A 22,652-nucleotide genomic window follows, 5' to 3' on the forward strand; every position below is an offset into this window, starting at 1 on the left:
CTCAGTAAAACCTGTGTTGTTATGAAACTGACAGGATCCTTACAAGTACAAAATATCCGTTTCGTGCAAGTATTTGCTGATTGAGCAATGATGAGAAGCTTAGATTTTCCTACTTTTACACCGCCGGTTTACGTTTCTTGTCATTCATGTATTTAGAGAAAAAGCCGACAGTTGGTCCAAAAACTCAAGATAAGTCTAGAAAAACAAAACAGGACCTTGTTGCAGTCATTTCCGGTGGCGCTGAGGTAACCAGAGGACTCCAGGAAAACATAACGTTGAATGCCTCACTGTCGTATGACCCGGAAGTTGCACATGGCAACCGATCAGGAATGAACTTTACCTGGCATTATAGTAAAATCACAGCAGACAACTCCAGCAAACACATGGAGCGGAAAGCGAAGAAAGCTTTTTTTGCGGCAGTAAACAAGTTAGCTCTGAATTATTATGGAAAAGAATCTGGCGAAACAATTTCCTTAAACACGGAAGCTTTGTCTCTTAATCAGACCTACATAGTTAAACTAGAAGTGACCAAGGACATTCGCATTTCCACCGTTTATCAAGTAATCCATTTGTTAGAAGGAGACCCCCCCAAAATATATCAAAGGTTAGGGGTTCACTTTGTCTTTTGCTGTTTTCAGGTTGTTCGTATTGTTTTTTCTGTTATTTTTGCAGTCGTTAATACCTCTATTTGTACTTGACCTTGCTGTTCTCTACTCCCTGTTTTCTTTTCAGCTTTGTTAGTATCCTCCGTTGCTTCTGCTGTCTTCGTTTTTTATAGCCTTGTTACTGCTGTTAATGATATTGCTGTTGCGGACACTGCCATTATTGTCGTTGAAGTGACCTCATTAGCACGTGCACTTATTCATGTTATATCGAAGTTACTGTTGCTGCTGTAATTCATAACTAACATACTCTCGTCCGACGACAGGAGGTCAAACCCTTTCTACACTGAGTGGTCGTCTGATCTTTTTTGCTTCGTTCTAGATGTTTCTTTAACTGCCAACCTAAAATGGATCCCTTGGTTAAACGTGGAGTCCAATCTTCGTGTCGGGGATTACAGTGCTCTAAAATATCCTCCTTTGAATGGATACTCTACCAGCAATTAGAGCGAAACGCCTCCATCGCCTGGGAAAGGAAACATAATTTAAGAAACATCACAAGTACACCACCGAATTCAAGCACTATTGTTATCAAAGGAGGCTCCCTTACTGGTGGAAACAATTACCGCTTGGCATTATTCATTACAACTAAGGACGATGTATGGGGAATGAGTGCTTACGACATTTCCACGGCATTACCCCCAACGGGAGGAGAATGCTCGATCACTCCGCCAAGCGGTATCTTACAAAAGACTTACTTCAATCTGAGCTGTAGCGATTGGGAAAGTGACAGCACCCCTCTGTCCTACAAGTTTCAACACAGGCTACAGAACGGTCTGTACGGTGTGTTATATTGTGGCCCTAGCAACACGATAAGTGCCTCTTGGATACCGCCTGGGAACAAGGCGGATAACTTTACTGTCAAGTTCAACGTTACAGTGACTGACAACGTTGGAATTTCTTCTTCCCCAGTTCCTTTGACAGTCCAGGTAGGCAGATAGCCATTAACTTAATGTCAAGCAAGAGATTAAGTGAGAATACTTGAATTCATTTTAATCGCTTTTATTTTAGATTAAGAAGGTCAAATTCTCTTTGAAGAGAGTAAAGTTCTAAAGAAACTGTGGTACTGCGTCAGTGGGGGAGTGTAACAAGATGGTTTTTAAAAACTCTTTACGGTGACCAGTTTATATCTTCAACTCAGTTCATTAAAAACTGGATCATGCATTGGATAATGCAATTCAAGACCTTTTATTGACTTAGGCATTATGGTATGTGAGCCAATATACCATAATCTAATATCTGCACTTTGTAACAACCGGTTTCTTACAAAATACAATCGAGAAGATTTGTCTAAGGCCCGGTTCAAATGTCGAATTTCACATGTGCCGAACTTAACTCCAATTATAGTCGACTAAAATAGTTAAATCCGGCATTTAATTCAAACGTCAATTATAACATAACCAAAGTAAAGCGCGCGCTCTGATTGGTCAATTTAGCGTCCCCCATTTGCCCATGGGTGTACGCTGCTGACGTGAGCAAATGGAAAGACTATTTTTCCGCGCATGCTTGTTTTTTCTGGTCGCGTAAGATTTGTTAAATAAAAGGGAACTCTTTAGCTACAATGTATCAATGTTATGTTATAAAACAAATGGTAAACACCACAGCGTACACTATTGAGTTATGGATGCACTTGGGAGGTTTGCTAAGCATTCAAGAAGCTAGAGTCGCTCTCGGCTATCGCCTCGAGCGACTCTTACGCATCTTTTGTGCTTAGCAACCTCCCGCGTGCATCCATAACTCAATAGTGTACGCTGTGGTGTTTACCATTTCTTAAATTCAACTCTGTTGAATTTAACTCTGTTCGCTGTTAATATATCCGGGCGCACCACATATTTGCTAGACCGTGACGAAGACTTCCCTGAGTGAGCGTTTGCTCAATTAATTAACTGATGCTTTTATTTTGCTCTTTGTTTTTGCTTCGTCATCTTGGCTTTTCGTCATGATAATCTGACTCGATTCACGTCCCATCATTTCATTCAAACAAGAATCGCAATATGCCACAGATTTTCCTACTTTCCACCCAGGAGTGCCCTCTTCGTTTTCAAAAACCGAACACCTGAAAAGTAATTACCGCACCTCAAACAACTATATATTGTCTTTGCAAAGCAAGAACTTCGAATTCCTTCGTCTCCCACCATTTTTTTGTGCTGTTTTGGCTTTTTCCAGCATGGCATAAACAGAATTCCTGGCGGTTTGTGGGTAATAAATGAATCATAATATATAGATTTAGCCGAGCCTAAAAGCGGAGCTCCCACTAAAAAGTGAAAATTTTGCAACAAAATATCTTTAACATATATTAAAATTTAAGCCAAAAATCCATTTAGTATAGATTAACCCCCATTGGCACTTACGTGTAACACGTGCCTGTGAAAAGTCAAAATTTTGGAGAAACCAAGAAAGCAAACAGAATGCGCAGTAATTTTTTAAAAAGCATTTTTTCCAAAAAACAAGCTCCAGCGAAAGAAGACTAATTAAAGAACTTATTTCCGACGAGAAAAGCGATATGTGCATATTACGTTTTAACTAAAAAATCAAAATGAAAGATACAAATCGCTAAATATTTTCAGTTGTGTGCAAATGGGCATGTGGATCATATTTCAAAATGAATGAATGAATTCCTTATTTATATTGCGCCCTTTCTATACAATATTCAAAGGCGCAGTACCCCCCATCAATTTGATAGACACTTCACAAAGATAGACCAAAACCCAGGGCACTAGGTGCCCTACTCTTTTCGAACAGTGTGTGGGTTTTTTTTTATGACATACAAGGGCTGGTGAGATGGGACCTCTGTTTATCGTCCCTATCCGAGAAGACTAGAAAGTCTAGCCATTTGCAGGTATTATTACAAAGGCATCACTTTCTTCTCAGTTATTTAAAGACTATGAGTGTTGGTCCGGTCGGATTTGAACTCACGACCTCTCGCACAACAGTCCGGCGCTCTACCAATTGAGCTAACCAAGAGGCGGGTGAACTTTGAGGTTCGGCCGCGCGGACGCCATATTTTCAAATTTGATCATTTAGTACTTTCGTGATAGCATGCATGACAGAGGGCACTTACTTACGTACGTACGTACGCTCGCTCAGTCACGTGACAACCAAAGGAAAAGATGTTGACCATATTCCATGGGTATGGGGCTCTACCTAAATATCCTATAATTCACTCATTAAGTTCGGCACATGTGAGATGCGACGTTTGAATCAATAGTCGAACCTAAGTCGAGTCTTCGACTGTTTCAGTCGCAAATACAGAAAAAGTCGCATTTAATGTAAAACTGTCGAATTTAATTGATTCAAACGTCGTACTTCACATGTATTTAACTCTCTAAGTTCGGCACACGTATCAAGAAATGGTCTATTGTTCCGGCTCAAATTCACACATTAAGTAGTAAACAATAGTCCTTTTGTTCTTTGTAGCGCTGAGGGACTTTGGCCGAAGCGACGCGAAAAAGTTCGTGACTAATCGGAAAAAAAAAAATTTTTGGCATCACAATTCAGTTATTTTGGAAGAGTAGGTAGCGCATATTTGCACACGACAGATAGATTGTCATCGGAGTACCCCAAGGGAAAATTAAACGCTGATTTAGCCGCTTCGGGGAAGTGGGTAGCGTAAATTTGTCTCGTCTAGTCAACTCTCAATTGTCTACCCCAGTAAAAAATTGACCGCTAATGTGGCAGTGCACATATCGAGAATTCAAAATACGTTAGAAGCGGGCCTAATATCTGAGGATGTTTTTTTTTATAATTTAAATAAAACAATTATTCCACTCGCGGTTGTTGGATATGAGATGATTATAGCCAACACGGTGCTACGTGCCTCGTTGTCTATCTATCATCTCATATCCAACACGCACTCGTGGAATGATGGTTAGTTATGCTGTCAAACTCTCTTTAGGCATGTAACCAAGTCGATACCTGCTTTTGACTTTCTTCAGAGCAAGCCATTTCAACAAGGCATGTAACCAAGTCGATACCTGCTTTTGAATTTTTCAGATCAAGCCACTTCAGCAAGTAAAGCCAGATGGTATCATAAACCTTCTCACAGCAGATGACAGTTTATTCAATAAATTCATCAATAATGGAAACCTGAGAAAAGCGGCGCTAATTGCGAACTCTGTCCTACAATCAGTTTTGCAAGAAACTTCAATGAGTTTGAAGGAGAGATACATGGTAGTTTTAAAAGACTAATGCAAACTTAAATAGTGAAACAAATCAAGTTCATCATGATTGAGAACAAAAATCGAAACATTAACTTTCCAATAACAAACAAATGTATTACATTAAGTGAATAAGCATATTTTTTTTAGCAAATCAGAGGATTACATTTCTAATATCTAATATTTTTGATGCTCAAGAATCATGGCAACGTTTGTTATGTCTTCTTTCCATTGTTTTTGCGTCTGAACATTTGGGCATACCAAAAGGGCTTCTTATGAATAAAATAGATAACTCTTTACAGCCTTAAATTGAATTCAAACGAGTATTTTCAACGTCTTCAAAATGGACTTTAAAAAAATTTCATTAGCGTAAATCACCAACACACATTCCTTAGTTTCGGCTCGGACGTATATTCGAACTTGTCTTAGGACCAATCCAATGCATATAAAACTTTGATGGGTGTCAGTAGCATTATCATCGGGTGACCTGAGTCTAAATATACCTTCAGAAGGATTTCCTTGGGAATGAGCCTCAGGTGTGGGATATAGTTTATTTGCTTGATTCTTTCCTGCCTAAAATGATATTCAGTTGTACATGTTTGTCACTTTCAAGGTAATGGACTACATTGTTGAAAAAATTTCTTCGTTGGAAGCGAAAAATGTCTTGGACCTGCTTCAAAGCTCATCAGTTATCGGTTCTGCTCTTCAGGTTTTGGATAAAGTGAGCTACGTGTCACTGGTAGGTTACATAATATTGCTTTTCATGGGACAAAAATAGGGGAGTGGTATGCACAATATACTAATGTTTGAATAACTTTGGTCGCTATGTCGACTTTTTATACTATGACATTTTTCAAAACCCAACAGCAACAACAACAAAGATTAAACAAAATGAAAGACAACACATAAAAAAGCATTTCATGCCTAGTTATTATAATTTTAAACTTACATTTGCTAGTTCATCGCAGAACATCTCTCCAAAGGTCAATGAGAACAAAACCTAAAATATAAACCAACTTCAGCCGCTCAATTTAATTTGCACTCCACAGAATATCTCCCTGTCTGCGGTCCGTTCAATGACGTACCTCCTAAGGTCTCTTGCCCAGGAAAAAGACATTGCAGACCTACAGCTGGCAATTGAGTCAGCGAAAAACTTGGCTTTATGTTTAAATAGCGTTTTGAAGGCAGCAGCAGTGATTGCTTCAGAGGATTCAGAATCAAGTTTTCAAGAACAGGTATTGTAATGTAGGTTTAGATGGTGTCGAAAAGTCTACTAATAAACTAAACTTTCTTTTTTACGTATCTGCGTATGCGACCAAATCCTTCTTTTCTCTCTTTTAACCCTATGGTCATTACTTTTTAATTCATTGGTAAATGGTCCGCAGCGGATTGCTATTTACTTCATTGTCACTCCCTCCTTCATTCAGACTCCGAACTATTTTGTTTCAAACTTTTGACGACTCATAATGGGCTTATATTCTACGTTTATTTATGTCATTTCTACAGGGTAAGATGTTGGTAAAGATTTCTATGAAGGTCCTCGAGAACGTTGCAGACTCGGTGTTGACCTTGACTGTCCCTGATGAAAAAGCGATATCAATCACAGCAGGTCAATTGTCTTTGACACTTGGAAGATATAGCCTCCAAAGACTTTCAGGACTGGAAATAAAAGCAGGAAAAGGGCGGTTTAAGTTACCGTCTGATAGCCAATTGATGATCACCGGAGTGAATAAAACAAGTTTTGTAGATGCTCAGGTAGGCATTCATGCCATAAACGCAGACTCGATGTATTTCTAGCCTAATCGGGCAAGTATTCTTTTCAAGCATTTCTCGATCAACTTTCGAAATTCTCTTCCTGTGTTGGTTTGAACATGTTTACTAATTGGTGGGTTGAACCAAATTATGTTCCTATGTCTCTTTTTCCTGTTAGTGGTAGATTCTGGTGGCTGCTGTGGTGGGGTGAGTCTAAGGGTGTATGGATGACCGCTTTTCTTTCACGCTTCTTGGTAGGGTGGTGCTGCTTCTTTGAAGGCTTCCTCGTCTGATGAGATTTCAGATAATCTTTTGTTAATAACCTCAGGGATGTTCTTTTTAATGCAGAGGGGGTGGTTAGATTTGCTGTGGACATAGAGCGGAGTGGTTGTAGGCTTCGATTGCTTTTCTATGCATAAACATGTTAATTAGCAATTAGTATAAAAGCGATGGTACCGCATTATTCTGTCATTAAAATCCCCTGATGAGTGGGCAGCCACGAAACAGGTCTGTAGGGATGTATATGTATTTTTTTTTTCGCCTACCACACATTATTATAGATATATATGCATACAGAATATATATATATATATATATATATATATATATATCTATATTCTGTATGCGAGGGAAACCCTGACCCTGTACACCCCAAGTAATCATACTTAAAAATAAAATAAATGTTTGAAAAGAATATCTGCCCTGGGCGGGATTTGAACCTACGTGCCTCCTGTTACTAGTCAGGTGTGATGACCACTGCGCTATCAGGACAACGATGCTGGCAAAACGGCAATCAAAGACGTGATTTACGTGATCGGAGACGTGGTCTCCCGGGAAATTTAACTTTTCATGGTGACCGGGCAGGGGAAGCCTATAACCCAATATGAAATCCAAGTAAGGATCTATTAAAGATACACGACCAAAGTCAACTTAGCGGATAACAAAGGAGGATCCAATTACGGATACAGGCTAATTTCAATTAAACAAATTCTGTATCACCGCCGGTTTCCAAGACCAAGTAGGGCTCTACCGTGACGATGGTCTAGCAGTCTGTAAAGCTGCACCAAGGGAAATTGACAAAATCAAACAGCAAGTGACCAATGTTTTTAAATCGAATGAACTAAAAATCACGATCGAGGCGAACAAAACACCGTTCGCTTCCTAGACGTAACCTTTGAACTCAAGAACGGAACCTACGACACAACAATAGAATCCCTCGTTGGATTTGCAACAAACTTCAAAGAGCGTTACAGGAACCACAAAGCATCCTTCCGTTACGCCAAGAAAGGAAACGCCACTGAACTATCAAAGCACGTATGGAAATTGAAAGAAGCCAAGATACCTTTCAGCACGAAGTGGAAAGTAATCAGAAAGTGCAAAACTTACAACAATGTCAACAAAAAATGCAGTCTGTGTCTTTATGAAAAATTTGTAATTATCTGCAGGAAAGATTTATGCACCCTTAAAAAACCTAATGAGTTAGCATCCTCGTGCCCCCACAGGGATAGATACGTACTTAAAAACCTTTATTTAGCGCGCACAACAAAATAGAAAGCACCATAGCAACAATGTCTGAATTTAACTGCCAGTATCCAAATGTAACGGTCATTCGTTGATGTTGCCTGATGAGTGTCGTCAACCTTAGACCATACGAAACAAGACTGTCGCAGCAATAAAGCGATGAATCACTCTTGAAGTTTTGAACTGGTTTGATTTAATACACAATGCTCCTCCAAGAGTTGAGCGCTCTTTGAAATCCATTCACCGCAACGAAATAGTACAGAGTATATATATATATATATATATATAACTAACTGCAGACAGTACTGTTTCGGCCTTCTGGGCCTCATCAGTGCAGTGCTAATGCTAGGATGGAGGAGAACCAATATGGTCACCCCAAACGATCCAACCTTTGTGGTATCGTCTAAGCCATGCCAGAGTGCTCAAACTAGAGTACACTAGCGAGCATGCGCGAGCATATATATATATATGTTTAGTAGAAAAATATGACGCCTACGTTTTTATCCCTACAAGCCTGTTTCGGTATCACCAAGGCAATGCCAGAGTGCTTAAACTAGTAAACAGTGAGCATCGCGCAATTGCATGACATGACCCATCCTAGTGGAGTGCTCAATTCAGACATGAAAGGAAAGCTTTATTATGCCAAAGAGCTATATCTAACTGCAGACAGTACTGTTTCGGCCTTCTGAACCTCATCAGTGCATTAGCTTACCTTTAATAGTACGACCAAATACCTTGTAAAAACAAACAAACAAACAAACGAAAATCTAAATGTTGTTATTCTTTTTTTTAGATGCTCTCATTCTCTTACAACCCTTACACTTGGGACGACACAAAGGAGCGAGTTGACTCTGATGTTGTAACCCTGAGGTTGAAAAACAACGACAGCGAGCTTATTAAAGTATCAAATCTCGCAGAAGACATTGTCATCGTTACGCCTCCGAAACTTCAAAAAGACTCTCTAAAGAAGTCATGGTATTTCACGAAGAATAATGATATACGCTTCCACGAGATAAACGTCAAATATGAAAACACCTTGCTGATCCTGGAAATGAAAGCTCAAGACCCAACCCTATATCTGTTTGTCTATATGCGTTATGGTCAGCGGCCAACATCTCAAGACCACGACCTCAATGCCACAATCTCTCAAGACAAAAAGTGTGTTTGGATGCTAAGTGCGCATGGCGAAAGTCAAGGAGAAACAGTCTGCTCCTTGAATCCACATGCACCGATACAAGTACTGGCACAGCATTCGGGAAAATACTTTCTTGGTATAAAAAATGTCAACGCCACAGAGAACTTACCTCACAAAAGACAGAAAAGATCTTGTGTTAGAGAAAGGCGAGGGAAGCGTTCCTGCGTCGAAGTCAAAGATCCACCACCCACCCCACCCAAGGGTGAAAATATCCCTGTGATACCAGTTTATAATTCCACAACAGATCAGAACTATACTCTAAAGATGACCTTAGGCAGTTGTGTTTACTGGTCAGAAAAATTTGAAAAGTGGATATCATCTGGCTGTCGGGTAGGCGTAAAGTTAAGAGCGGCCGTCCGTAAATATCGCCCGGAGGTGTGCAATATGAAAAAATCGAAAGTCTCCAAGCTTTGCCAGAATACAGGTATGGACGAACTGTTTCTAGAAAAAAAATACTTTGAGTTCAATTGCATTTTTATTTTTCGCGAACTGGGGAAAAATCCTGATTTTGTGGCTCTCACGTCAGCTTCACGAGGTTTAGACAACCATTATTTGAACGTCGCTTGAAAATAAACAAAACAGTACATGTGAACAAATATTTTCCTAATGAAAAGAACACGTATTATTTACAAACGGTCTGGAGTGTTCTTTGTTTGATTCCATCGCGATCTAAAGTTTTGGGGAGTTTTTGGCTTTTTCCAATATTTCCCTCATTTTGGCGGACAAAAAAATGCCAAACTTAAAAGGGTAAAATCGCACTTTGGTACATGGCATGGGGTTATATCAAGTTAGTCCAGCAAAAGAACAAGGTTTAGTCTTCAAATAACTCCAATAAAGTTTTTGGGCTACTCAAACTATGAAATTCTAGGACCCTAAACAAAAGTGACTCAAAGATCAAAACGCACCATTCCTTGTCACGCAATTGGAGGTTAAAAATCAACAATACGCACGTAGAAAAACAACAGGCCGCTTTGGGAGCAAATATCGTTACCAGTCTGAATAAAAAGCTAATTATGATCGAGACAAAACAAGTCAAAATGCAACATCGTCCAGTTCGAAGCGGCCAAGGACAGATAGAAACTGTAAAATAGATATGTTTGCCATATTTACACTTTGATTTGAGTATTGTTTATAAATTTGTACATGTCATGCATCAGCGCCAAATATTGATTGTGTGTATTCGCCGCGTGAAATGCCCTCCGCTGTCTCGAAATGTTCACTAAGGATTGCGTGAGAGGAGGGTTCGAGTCCTGGGCTACAAGTGGAAGAGCACGCGTCTTTACCCCAAATACTAGCACTCTTCCTCAATATTCAGTTTTTTTTTTTTCGTCTAGCAACGTTGAATTATGCTTGAATACTTTTGGGGGGAATTTTTCCCTTTATTCACCCCCCTCCTCTTTTTCATTCATTAATCTATTGACATTTTATAGGCTTCATAAAATAAGCTCTCAAAGCTTATCTCATCAGTGGTCTGTAACATCTTCATTAGTGCAGAAACAAGGATTTTGTATTCGCTTCAAAAGCTGCAACCGTTAACTGCCCTCCGCTGATCTGAATGTTCTGTAAGGATTGCGTGACATGCGGCAAGGGCACCGCCTCCTCTTTTCCATTCACTAATCTGATGACATTATTTTTCAGACTTCATCAGATAAGCTTTCAAAGCTTATCTAATCAGTGGCAATTTTCTACATCTTGATTGGTGTAGGAACACATTGTTTACTTGTCATGTTATCGTGTTTTTGCTTGTAACGTTGTTCTACTTTTGAAGCTGTAAGCTTCCCACATTGTTAGATAGGAGAAGGTTTAGGCAGATAGGTATTGTCCTGTGTACAAGTGTCTGGGAATCATGACCAAACATCTAGCGCTTAGCATGCAATAACTGAGACAATCACTTTGACACTTTCTTTATACACAAATAAAATGAAAGTCCTCACGAGTGACACACAATCAGACTACTGCTACGTCGATAATATGTACCACGGTGCGCTTTTGCTTAGTTCTGTATATGTAATGGCAATCTGTGGCTACTCTGAAATTGTTGGAGGGCCTTGTGGATGCAGTGGTTCTAACCCGACAAATACTTTATGTGAGGCGATAGAAACCTGCAAAAGAAACATCGAGAGTCACCTGAAGTTCTATGACTGCTTTGATTCAACTTTGAAAACGGAGGCAGATCGTCTTCTCGCTAGGGCAGGTAACATCTCAATAGTTCTCACGATTTCTTGTTGATTCTGTAGACGTTATGTAGTGTATAAACAATAAGATAACTCGAGAAGGTACCTAATGATGGTTACTGAAGGCCTAGTACATGTAGTTTTGCTTCAGTTTTTTTTCCCCCAGTTATTTTTCCCGCATTAATTAATAAAAGTATGAGAAAATTAAGTTGTTGACCATAGTGACGACAGCGGATAAAGACTTGCCTTTAGTTATTACAAGCATTTTCATATGCGAGTCTCCCCAAGAGCGTTCAAGCATAATTCAGCGTTCCCAAAGAAATAATACTGAATATAAGGGAAGAGTGCCAGTGTTTGTGGTAATGACACGTGCTCTTGTAATTGTGGCCCAGGACTTGTGGGTCTGCCTGTCACGCAATCCTTTCTGAACCTTTTGAGACAGCGGAGGGTGGTTCACAGCAGCGAATACACAATCAATATCTGGCGCTGATGCATAGTAGGTACAAATTTATAAACAATACTCAAATCAAAGTGTAATTTTGGCAAACACATTTATTTTACAGTTTGTATTCGTCCTCGGCCGCTTCGAACTGGACGATGGTGCATTTTGGCTTGTTTTGTTTCGAAAATAACTGCTAAAATGTTAGATCTCAAATAACCTGAGCAGCAGAAACGACAAATGTTGATCAAAGTTAGCTTTTTACTCAGATTGGTAGTGATATTTCGCTCCCAAAGCGGCCTGTTGTCTTTTCCACGTGCGTATTTTTTATTTTTCACCTCTAATTGCGTGACAAAGAATGGCGCGTTTTGACATCTTAGTCACTTTTGTTTGGGGTCCTAAAATTTCGTAGTTTACGTATCCGAAAATTTTTACTGGAGTTGTTTAAAGAAGAAAGCTTGTTCTTTCGCTGGACTAACTTGATATAACCCCATCCCACTTGCCAAGGTGCGATTTTACCCTCTTAAGTTTGCCATTTTTCCCGCCAAAATGAGTGAAATATTAAAAAATAACCAAAAACTCCCCAAAACTTTAGATTGCGACCGCATCAAACAAAGAACACTTCAGACTGTTTGTAAATAATACATGTTCTTTTCATTAGGAAAATAGCTGGTCACATTTACTGTTTTCTTTATTTTCAAGCGACGCTCAAATAATGGTTGTCTTAACCCCGTGAAGCTAACGTGAGAGCCACAAAACCGGACCGACTTTGCCGACGTTCGCGAAAAATTAGAATGCAATTGAACTCAAAGTATTTTTTCTAGAAATAGTGCATCCAGACCTATATTCTGGCAAATCTTGGGGACTTTCGATTTTTTTTATATTCCACACCTCCTGGTTATATTTACATACGGCCGCTCTTAAATATTTTAGGACAAATATTTTGTTGCTATAATTTGGCATTGCTTTCAACACATTTTAGATACTTCGTTCCATCCTGAGTAATGTTCGCAAAATTACTGCGGTATGGTAGTAATCTTTACTCACTAGGCTTCTCATTGCATTCAAGCCAACTTTGATTCGATAACATATTCCGTTGGTTCCGGTTATCGTAAAAAGACGAATAAATTTGATAACCAGCAAAAGCGAAAGCAACATGGAAAGCTTCCTAAAAAGGAAAGATAGAGATTGATTAGAAGTGGCAGCCACAATGATAATTTTTATTATTTACATCTTCCGTATATTGTAATTCCAGGTTTTAGCAGCATCAGATGGATTTATAAGTTGTAGCTGCAATCATTTGACATCATTTGGAGGAAGTCTTTTAGTTGAACCGAATCCTATTGACTTTGACAAGGTTCTAGTCGAGTTCCAGCAGTTACCAGAGAATGGAAATATTGCAGTAATTGTGGCTGTAGCGGTGATTTTATTGTGTTATATGTCTGCACTAGTTATCGTAAGGAAATTCGACATGGAAGACGCAAAAAATGTAAGTATAAAACCAGACTTTGCTTGTGACCATTGTTTTAGCGGGGTTTTCTCTCCAGTACACTGTATAACTGTTTACTCTCAAGATCTGATTGTTAATTCCCACCCCGAGCTGCTACACATTTTCTTGTAAATAAGTCCTAAAAATTTTCTAATAGATCAAGCTACCAACTTCTTTCATTATTTGCTTTAAAGGTTTCTTGAGATGAATTCTTTTATCGGGAATTAATAGTCGATTAGATTAAACCGTCTTCAGGGTTCATTATGTATTTTTGGAATGGAACAAAAAACCTAATGAAGAATATGAATTAGCTAGCCATGTAAATAACTCATGCTTTATCATGGTTTTTTTTTTCTAGAGAGAATTACAGATCCACCTTCCATCCTCTCCAAATAGTACATATGAATACGAAATAGTGATTACTACCGGGGCCTGGAAAAACTCGGGCACGACTGCTCATGTTGCTTTAGAGATTTACGGTTCTGAAGGAAAGAGTGGCATTCCTCATCTCAGCCAAGAAGAGCCTGGTGCAGTTAATATGTTATTTTCTCGAGGTAATTCCGATGTTTTTGTACTTTATGTTAATAAATCACTTGGTTCGATTCAAGAACTACAGATTGGTCATGATAATTTTGGAGATAATCCTTCGTGGTTTCTAGAGGAAATTCTGATTCGGGACGCACAATCTCACCAGTCCTGGACATTTATGGCGAGTCAGTGGTTTGCTCTTGAGCGGGGAGACGGGCGCATCGAGCGGACAGTTTACAAGAACTCAAATCAATTGGATTTTGGCAGTGAAGTTGCAAGACGTTGGAGTAGAGGCCTCGCGGAGTGGCATATTTGGATTTCAGTTGCAGCGAAGCTACGAAGAAGCCGCTTTACAAGAGTACAACGGCTTTCTTGCTGTCTGTCAGTGCTTTTGACAGCCATGTTTGCTAACGCGATGTTCTATAATTTAGAAGGAAATTATGAACAGCCCATTCAAGTTGGACCGCTTAAAATGTCGTGGAGACAAGTTGTGACTGGCATTGAAAGCATACTTGTTGCTGCACCCATAAACATTGTCATAGCGTTACTTTTTCGGAAAGGAGCTGAAAAGTCTGCAACCAACAACGGCTACTGTGATAAAGGTACCCTGATCACTGATATCGCTTGGCTTTTGCTGTTCTGTTCTTGTACTGTTTCGGCTGCGTTTTCAATCTTCTACAGCCTAATTTGGGAAAAGAGTGTCAGCGAGCAGTGGCTGTCTTCGATGCTTATCTCATTTGCCCAGGACGTAACAATCAAGGAACCACTAAAGGTGTTCTTCACAGCTTTAACTATCGCGGCCATTTTAAGGATAAAAGGAAAGAGATCAAAAGTACATGCCTCTGAAAGCCCTCAGCAAGTGAAGACTGGCTACTCTAAACAAAAGTTTTGGCCACTGCAATTATCTGAAGTGGAAAAGATGAGGAGAAGACAAGCTAAGAAAAAGAACCTGACACGTTACTTCACAGAGGTGGTTATATACTTGGTCTTCGTTTTCTTGCTAATGGTAGTGTGCTATGGAAACAAAAATGACCATCGGTACATGATGACGAAATCAATTCGAGATGGACTACCAAACTTGCACAAGGTGAGTAAAGGTTTTTTTTTTTTTATTTTGATTAATCCATTACTGAGATTTCCGTGTTTGATTTATCTTACAACTTTTATTCCTATGTGGGGGTCAAAATTGAGTATATAAGGGGTAACATTGACTTTGCCAGCCTCCTCAAGAACTGGAAAAAATGTTTACAGACAATTTAGGGACTAGCTAAGGCATTTTTCGCTCTGGTGATTGACGTTTTGAGCAAGAATATCATGTGACAGACAGGGAACAAGAGACTTTGAAGTATGCAGCCTCAAACTCAAGCGGAGTAGTATAATCCCATAAAAAGATTGACATTCTATCACCCTAGAACTCCCAATAACATTTTGTTAATTCTCCCCTCTGGCTGCTACACATTTCTCGTTAATTACTTACAAGACTTTGGTATTAGATCAAAGCATCAACTTCTTCATGATAAGTTTGAGCATTCTCATTACCTGTTTACTGAACAATGTATGGATATCATGGGAAAATTTTCTATGTTAATCACTTATGGGAGTTGCAGGGTTTAAAGAGGAGATTTAGAAAGCGGCTGCTAACTCACACAAACAGCATTGAAATAAATAAATAAAAATTAATTTCTGAGGGAGTGGGGTGCAGTTGGAAATAGAAATAATTTGGCCAATTAGAAACAATACTCTAAAAACGGGCCCAAAAAAAACTTACTCGTTTGTGTGGATTGAACTTCTAATAATCTATCCCTACTGCTAAACCTATAAATCAAACGGGATATATTTAATCCGACGATCTTGTGTTGATTCAGGTGAAAAACAACATTATGTACTGGAACTGGTTACAGCAAGTTTTCATCCCAGGAGTGTTTTCCGGCAGATGGTACAACGGTCAAGAGGAGAAACAAACAATGTACATTGGTAATAAACACTCTATTCTTGTCGGCATGGCTCGAATAAGGCAATTCAGAGTGAAATCGAGTAAGTTTTTGTTTGTTTATTTATTTATTTATTTATTTACTTTTTGCATCTCACTGACAAGGCTATTTACACACACACACACACACACACACACACACACTTTTTCCACTTTATAGTCACACAAATATAACCGACTCTGATAGTGAAATAATAGTGTCGAATCCCTCGGCCTTTCACCATTCTTACGGTTAGTGATCAGCAGATAAGTTGCGTTTTTTATTCAAGGTAAAATTTGGGTTCAACGAATGGCATTCCTTTCCCCTGTAGGTAAATTCTAAGAGTTCTACAAACATCTTTAATTTTTCATAACAGAAATGTCCATGTCTATTTAAAAGTGTGAAATGATACAAACCGCTGAGTACAATGAGTACCGAAACAAACTTCCTGATAATAGTCCTTTCTTTTCCAAAATGTAGCACAATGTAAAGTCCTAAACTATTTGGAAACATTTTTCGAAGAATGTTTCGAGGAATACTCGATAAAGAATGAAGACAAGACCGCGTACAATAAACCAGGCTGGAGGCCTGTCGACAATGCTACGAGGAATGACGAATTACTACGACTTTGCCCGAGGCCATGGCGATATCAACACGTTGACGAAACTGAGACTAAACCTAAGTGGGGACAGTTCTCGTATTATCATGGAGGAGGATTTGTAGCAGACCTCGGATATCAGAACCATACAGGATTCAGCATAGTAACAGATTTACAAAAAAACAGTTGGCTTGACAGAAAAACCAGAGCAGTCATCGCAGAGTTTTCTACGTTTAGTCCATCCGCAAATACTTTAGGTGTTGCCACATTCTTCTACGAGGTTCAAGCATCTGGGCTGAAAACACCTTCGATGCAAATTTATATTCTATCAATTGATCCTTCTGACACTTCCTCGTATCAGTTTTATTTGATTTGCACGTTTCTGTTCATTGCATCTGTTTTTGCGTATTTTGGGAGAGAAAGCTTCAGGCTTTACAATCATCGTTCTCGATATTTCAAGTCCATGTGGAACTGGATCGAAATCTACCAAATTGTTTTCTCTCTGTTTGCTGTGGTGATGTCCATAATACGACAGAGTAAAGTCATTTCAACCATTGGCAAAGTGCACAAAAACATTTACGCAAATCCAAGTTTCCAAGAAGCTATCACTTGCCAAGAAGTGGAAAATGCCGTCCTTGGTATCCTTATTTTCATCGTCACTACCAAGCTCTTGCGAATCATTCGCTTTAACAGCCATGTTGCTCTATTCTCCAAAACATTGAAGATATCTGCACGATCTTTGTCCTCGTTTATCTTTGTTTTAGTTATTTTCTTTGTGGCATTTTTGCACTTCGGTGTCTTGATGTTTGGCTCTGTATCTGAGCGCTACTCTTCGGTGCTAAAAGGAGCTTATTTCCAACTTGAGCTGGCTCTTGGTCGAGTGAAAGCTAGATCAATCATTGAACTTGCAGAAGCTAATACCATATACGCCAAAATATTTGCCTTCTTACTTCTTTTCACTCTAACTATCCTCTGCATGAACTTTTTCATCGGTATAATCAACCAGGCTCTCTTGGATGCTAAGAATAATGTGAACGAAAATGAGCTGTATGAACTTATCCATGAGGAGCGTAGGTCGACATCAAAAGAGAGAAGATAATTTTTCGATGCAATCAGTAACACACTGAAACAGTCGAGAGCCTCCGTAAAATCAGAAGAAGTGAAAGACAAAGAATCAGGAAATGTTGGCTTTGACTCCAAGAACAGTTCGAATCTGAACTTTGATTTGATAAGTCAGGCTATCGTAGCTTTAAGAGAGACAAGATCGAGAGGAACAATAAATAAACAGCAATGCAGCACGGGGAGACAACCATTTTTTGACAAGATAAGCAAGATGTTAAAATCTCTGAGAGATGAAAGCAATGACGAATGCGGCAAACATTCAGTAAAAAAGAAAGTACGATTCCAAGAGGATGTTGTAGAGTCCTCTTTCCGTAACTTACGTAGAAGAAAGCACGACCTGTTAAAACGGCTGGAGAGAATTTTGTCAGGGTTCTCAGAAGAAGACGAAGATTTTCATTATTTATTAAAAACAGCAGAGGCTCGTAACTTCAAGGCTGAGAGAATGATAAGAAAATGTAAAGGGAAGTAAAGAACTGCATCAAACATTAAGATGAAAAACAGATACTTGGGCATAAGACATCTTGCAAACACGCAAGTAATTCCTGCTCAGCGTGTCGCGGGATCGGGGCGAAGAAAAAATCGGGGCGAAGAAAAAGGAAAAAACCAATACTGAACATTTTTTTACAGTTTTCTGAGCTGATCTCAGAGGAAGAACTTGTACACGACTTTTCATTTGAGCCAAATGATTGTGTATTAATATGGCTTGTCTTCAAGATATGAACTCCGTCATCGTTTAAAACAGTACAACATTACGGTAGCTTTGCATTGTTATGTTATATGTTCCACCTGTTATATTCTGCTGCGAAAAGAAGAAACAGTTTAGACGAATTTGAGCGAGCTCTCATTGATTTTAGATATTTTAAAGATGATATTTGAATCTTAGAGCTTCGTGATACTTGCTGTAAATATTGTTGATAACTTTTATTCTCAGTAACTGGTGATTTCTTATTATCTTATTCAACATTTTTCTTAGTATCATTTATTGTAGTGTAATGGTGGATTTCAATAGGCGTGTTCATTGAGTCGAAGTTATTTATTTATCTGTTTTGTTCGGAGAAACTAGCACCATGCTATCCTGAAATTCGAACGGAAATAAAGTTTTGTATGCAATAGTGGCATCATGTTGCTGATCTGTAACGTGTTGAACAACTTCCCCCATATGCTTGTCCAAGTTTCCATGAGAAAGACACTGGGAGGATGTTTAGAATAATGAAGGAAATGTGGTGCGCCGCATTTTAAGATGTTATTTTAATTGGGAGACGATGCAAAATGGTTTGAAGACGCTTAGCCACAAGGACACAATCATGCAGTTTTGAAAATGAACTGGCGTTTTCAATTCATAATCGTTTTGTCGTGACAGTCTGCTCAAAAGCTTTTAACTGAAATTTTCTAGTCTCACCTTATAATTTGATGGTGACGACTGAGTCCCCGTCGATTCACCCTGAAAACCAAGAAAGCCCCTCTAATATGCCCCTCTCCTCCCAGGCTTTAAATAATGATTGATCCCAATCAGGACCATTTCACGCGTCCTCATGGAATTATAGTAATAACGAGCTCATTCTGTAGGACGCAACCCTGTTGAAACCTTAAGGTCCCTGGTATAGTACTTATGTTTTCCATCGATCCCATGAGAGCAGTATGACACCAGTCGTCGATTTTAATAGTCCTATTTCTCAATGAATTCGCCATGTAGAGTGAATAGATTCCGAATATATAATCTTTAAAATTTATAATAAAAAATAAATTGTTTCACCTGATCAGTTATTTATCGTTTAATTGATCCATAAATACAATATTGAGGCGAAATAGCTCGGTTTCACTCACAAATAACAGTTTTCATCGCCATTCGGAGATATTGCATAATCAGTGAAAACGACTAAAACAGCTACAATGTTGCCATTTGTAAAGCATACTTGTGTATTTGTCTGCAGAAAATATCTAATTTTAATCCGATCAAAAAGCGAACATTTCTTAACTCCCGAGTAATTGTGTAATTTAAAGCGGAGCTTGCGAAGCGTACAACGAAGGCCTATTCTTAAAATAAAAACAAAACAAAATGGTGGTAGCATATCATAGTTCGTCGCTTTACCATATGACCGTATGAAATGGGAAAGATGTAAAATCTGTCATAAAAGAGTGTGCCACTGAGGAAGTTTTGCTATGTTATGTTAAATTATTAGTCTGTCATAAGGTTTGGAAGTTTACTATGATTTAGCGTGTTGACCCACTCCTCTACGCCTCCCACCCTCCCCTCCCTTCTTGCTCATCCTGCTTTCCATGCCGACGAAGGTATTGGGATACGATATAAACGTTAACAATTACAACCTGCAGCTGCAAAGGCAGTGTAGCCGAGTGATCCGTGTGTCGGACTCGCTCCCGGGTTCGAGTCTCGTCCTTACCAATTCCTGGATTTATTTCACGGTAGCTCCGAGTTCAAATCCTCGGCTATGCTTGTAAATAGCCAACTGGTTTGCCTTCGGCCAGATGGGGTTCTTAATAATGTTATTTTCAATTTTAAATATTTGTTTCAGCTGTCTGGTGGAAAACCTGTAAACTAGCTTTCAGGCACGTGTTTCTCCACGTTAAATGAAGATTATTATTATTTATTTTTTTAAACGAATATAATCCTTTGTTTACCATAATCAAAAAAAATTATAACAAAAATTATGATAAAATGCTTGAAAGTTGAAAGAAATGTGTTAAAATGTCTAAAAAAAAATGTAAGAAAAACTAGAGGATAGACACTATGATAACGATAATTCACTCTAATCAAAAAAAATATTTACAAAAAAAATTAAAATAAAATCTTTAAAAATCGAAAATACATGAAAATGTCGACTAACAAATTATCTAAAAAAAATTGAAACTAACTAACAAATGGCAGCCTCTGAGCTTTGAATATCGAGGTCTACATTAGTAAAATCCAATTTGGGCCTTCTAATTTTTTGGATCCTCTTAGGCAGATTAGGGCGGATCTTAATAATGCAAACGAAGTTTTTGCCCTAATCCAGGAAATTGTCTTTGAATAGTGTTCTCCTTTCTAGTCTACAGTGAGTTCTGCAAGGCGACTGTCATATCTCAAACATTCTTGGCCCATTCCACCAGTCGAAGTAAACACAAAAGGCGTAAATGAACCATGTTCGATGTCTAGAACACGTCTTGAGTAGGAACGTTTCTTCTCATTCTCATGCATGCCGTAAATCTGCTGCGGTTTCAGATTTCTGTACGATTCAGCGTTTGGGTGACAAATTCGAATATCGAAAAATGCAGATCGATTGTGTTCCCAGAACCACGAGCATGAGTGTCTAGCCTAGCATCTTGCGCCATGTCGGCTGTTCTCCTGTCGTGTCTTGGAGTTGGGGTTCGATTTCCACATCTCTGCAGACAATTCCTAAAAGCTCAGCTTCTAAGTATCTAAGTTCCTTGTGGCGCTGTATAATAAAGCCACCCTTTTTCCAGACCATTGCATGGTCCACTGTTAACACGTCCGCACAAGCACATTTGAAAGGAATATCTTCGAATTGCCAGTCGAATCGCAATTTAATAGCTTCTCGGAATTCTCTTTTGTTGAGATTATATCCTTGCTTTTGTCAGGGAAGGACGGTTCACCATACCGATGAACCCTTTTCGGTAGCCAGATCTAGTGCTCGCTGGTCTTGAGTGGTGCCCTGTCATAAACACTATTCACCCTTTCTTTGAAGTCTTTGTCCCTCTTATGCTGGGAAGTCTGTTTTGATGACTTTACTGCCGAGTCCTCCGGTAAGTTATGTTGTTGGGCTTTAATTTTTTCGACGAGCGGTGCGAATGTTCCAACTGCAGTTGTTCCGATTTATTATTTATTTATTTGATGGATGCATGGTGTATTTTTGGTCCGTTTATAAAGGGAAGAAAATAATTGTGACTTATATCAGTAAGAAGTGATCGATTATTGTTTTGTCCATTACACACTATCTCCTTTAAAAGTGAGATTGGGTTGTCATCAAGTCAAGAACTATACTTGACTTGTCATCAAGTCAAGAACCATACTTGAACATAAACATACTGGCCTCTACGAGAAGAAACCTCTGCATATCATAAGCTTGATGAATTCGAACTGGGCGATGCGTGAGCCTCAATCCGGTAGTTTGTTTACGGCACTGGCAATACATTGTGCGCTGAGTAAGTACAAACTCTACTTTATCTAAGGGTTGTGTTCTATAGAAATGTGAGGGAAGTAGTGAACGATTAGATAAAGATATCTCTGTATTGGAACATCCCGTAGCCCCAATAAAATATATAATTAAAAACAAAGGAAAAGGATGTCAAGAAACTTATTTTCTTGCTACGGAAAAATTGTTTTCCAGCTTGGGTCAGAGACAAGATCATTTACAGGTATCTAGCGAAGAAAATAATCCGGCCTCTCCCACTGGGCATAACGCCTCTTCTAACTCCGGTAAACCTTCTGCGCACTATTATAAACTTCACTATGTTGGTCGGTTTTCGAACATCGCTCAGACTAAGTTAAGACAACTACTCAAACGTTATTGTAGAGCTGATTTAGATGTTAAGTTAGTCTTCAGTACGTTCAAACTCAGAAACATATTCAGTGTGAAAGATTCAGTACCGCTAGGTCTACGTTCGCGTGTCATATATAAATTTTCATGTGCTGGCTGTAATGTCAGTTATATTGGTGAGACCACTCGCCACATTTGTACACGAGTTCGTGAGCACCTCTTGTCGGACAAAACCTCGCATATTTACAAGCACCTGCAATCATCAAGGGCCTGTCTTGACTCTTGTGATACTGAATGTTTCACGATCTTAGATTCTGCCGCTTCAAAATACCAAATTAAGATCAAAGAGGCATTGCATATTAAGTGGGAAAAACCCATCCTTAATCAGCAATTGAAACACCTAGAATTGTCTCTTTCCTTTTAATTATGTTGTTCCTTGGTCTTTCAATATATTTTTATTATTATTATATTTATTTATTTATTTTTTGATCTAGTCAAGCGCGCGCTATTTACATTTTTCGCGTTTTACATTCAAATGTAACGTAAGCCCTGACA

General features: G+C 38.9%; 1 pseudogene across 1 annotated transcript; it reads left to right on the forward strand.

Moving 5' to 3' along the window:
• Window positions 1–146: 146 nt before the first annotated feature.
• LOC148737022 (polycystin-1-like protein 2) lies at window positions 147–18,722 on the forward strand (annotated as a pseudogene). The gene is made up of 11 exons (XR_015996773.1): window positions 147–604; window positions 985–1,588; window positions 4,653–4,829; window positions 5,430–5,555; window positions 5,866–6,051; window positions 6,323–6,571; window positions 8,883–9,614; window positions 13,153–13,386; window positions 13,745–15,001; window positions 15,780–15,948; window positions 16,365–18,722. The product of XR_015996773.1 is annotated as a polycystin-1-like protein 2 (transcript).
• Window positions 18,723–22,652: the final 3,930 nt, after the last annotated feature.

This window comes from Stylophora pistillata, chromosome 2, assembly GCF_964205215.1.
Source record: "Stylophora pistillata chromosome 2, jaStyPist1.2, whole genome shotgun sequence".
Taxonomy (NCBI): Eukaryota; Metazoa; Cnidaria; class Anthozoa; order Scleractinia; family Pocilloporidae; genus Stylophora; species Stylophora pistillata.